Here is a 2,361-nt window from a genome sequence, read left to right as displayed (position 1 = left end):
ACTCCCATCCACCCCCACCACAACAATTTTTAAAATATCTTTTCTTTAGGAGCTGAAGTGGGAGATTTAAAAGAGCAAAATGGGTGTATTTTGTTGTTGTCGTTGTTGTTATAGAAGCAACATACAAGAAACACAGAGATGAAATTCAAGAAATTGAGCAATATTTAGGAGACTGGAAACAAAAGAAATCAGGAGTAAAAAAAGGAAATAAAAGCATTTTTTACTACTATTTGAATTTGTATTTCTTTCATTGGCTTTAGTGCTTTAAGCATTTAATCTCTAGTCACTGGCAATTTCTGCCAGTTGACCTTATACTTGAAAATTGCATGTAAGATCTGTACTGTGAATAATATGCATTCTTATAGTTCTCTTTGATCCTCCTTTACTTTGGCCATGAAATGTCAGTCTCAAAGTCTGGAAGATATTAAGTATTAAAACAGGATAATTTATTATTAAACCCTATAAGACTGTGATCTTTTGAAAAGGGTCTAGGACATGGTCTTTTGAACCGTCCATTTCTGGATCGCTGGTCTTGGAGGCTCTGACAGTACCCTGTCTGGCTACTGTTTGACTTTATATTGTAAAGGTCCAAAATAGCTTCATTTATAGTAACCAAAGAATGCAGTGAGCAGGCTGTTATCTGACTGTCCATTATGAACACTTTCCTCCTGTGCTTCATGGACCATATCAGTTTGTGGCAAAGTGATGGATTGTGTTTAACATTCTGTTGTTGACCTATAAGGATTTTTGCCATATGTTCTAGCTCATCCCCTTAAGATATAGGATGGGGAGGGCACATTAGTATCACTGGCTACTAAGCAGAAATGTGTCACGGATTTTGCTTTCTCAGCTGGAACGTCACCCTTGTCAAGCTGTCCCTCCTTATTTAAAGAAACCATCACCATCAAACACAAGAAGTCCTATTTATAGATTTATTTGATTGTTTATATTTTATGCTTGTCTTTTCGGGAGATTTTGAAATGATGATGTAAAGATCTATGTGGCTACTTTGCATGCACAGCGGACATAATAAATCTAATTTGATGTCCTTCCAAGAATGTGGCTTGAGTGATACATAATCTTAAGCAGGCTGTTTTCCCTCTCCATACCTCAGTTTCCCCATTTGTAAAATATTTTTGAAAAATTGTTTTGGAAGAGAACCCTTTCCCCAAAAGAAATAGTAGGCATAATCCCCACATATAGATAGATAAAAGCAAAAGTACTCTGGCTGAAGTAGCCAAATGGAAGTGGAGTTGACGGACAGAGGTCTGTAGGTTTAGGTCTTCTTTTAGCCCCCTCCCTCAACTATACCCATGGTCTTTGAGATATACACACTGGCCATAGCTGGAAACTGAAAAGTTTGTTCTATAAGCGCCTTCTAGCTCTAACATATTTTTTGCTAATTAATTTTGTTATTCTAATAATTATTCCATAATTTTCAGCAGCCATCAAAAATTTTCTAATATCTTACTTTACCATACAAAAAGTGATTTTTCTGGGCCTGAAAATTTTAATGACCAGATAATTTGCCAAAAGAATTAAAAACACATTCATATTCCTCTGCTTTGATACCAATTTCCAAAATTTTCTATCCATTTCAATAGGTTAGTTGGGATTATGTTACAACTTGCCTTATTAACCTTAATATATTGCCTGGTTACCAAATGCTATGGAGTATGATTTGGCACTGTGTCTTAATAAACAGGTCGCACCTGGGAGCTAGTGGGAACTCTCCCATCTGAGAAGAAACAGCTACAACAGATGGTAAAACGACTGAAAACCAGGTGGAGTCATTGTTTAATGACCATCTGAATTAAGTTTGGTTAATTTGGCGTGTCTTTCATTATCCCTGGCAACTGGACCCTTGACTCCATTTTATAAGTTTGGGTTCAAATCTTTTACAGAAACTATCAAAACAAGTCCATCTGTGATCCTGAAGCTATACTTGCCTTAAATCCAACCACAATGTAAACCCGAATTTCTTTGGTTCTAGCTGTGAGGAGCCTTTAAATGCAGGGCTTTGGCATCACTCTGCAATTTGCTTTTTCTCAGGTTACTTCTTGTCATCCATGAACTGAATATTTTCCTTCATTCTTTTCTAAGTTTTTATTAATAAAAATAACTTCCTTTTAACTTAAAACACTTATTAACATAGTTTCCAAAACTCTAACATGTCAAAATTTCAACCTATCTGCACCCCTTTAGAAGAATTTCTTTTCCAATCTGTATGCAGTAGTGAGTTGGCTTCCAGGGATGTTTCAAAAAAATTTCTAACTGGATTGAGACTTATTCATGAAAACAGCTAATATGTTACATGCGTATCATATGCTTGGCACAATGATAAATTCTTATTTATAAGGT

The sequence above is a fragment of the Pteropus alecto genome, unplaced genomic scaffold (genome assembly GCF_000325575.1).
Source record: "Pteropus alecto unplaced genomic scaffold, ASM32557v1 scaffold25, whole genome shotgun sequence".
Classification (NCBI taxonomy): Eukaryota; Metazoa; Chordata; class Mammalia; order Chiroptera; family Pteropodidae; genus Pteropus; species Pteropus alecto.
The sequence above is the reverse complement of the archived record's forward strand: the minus strand, read 5'-3'. Positions refer to the sequence as shown.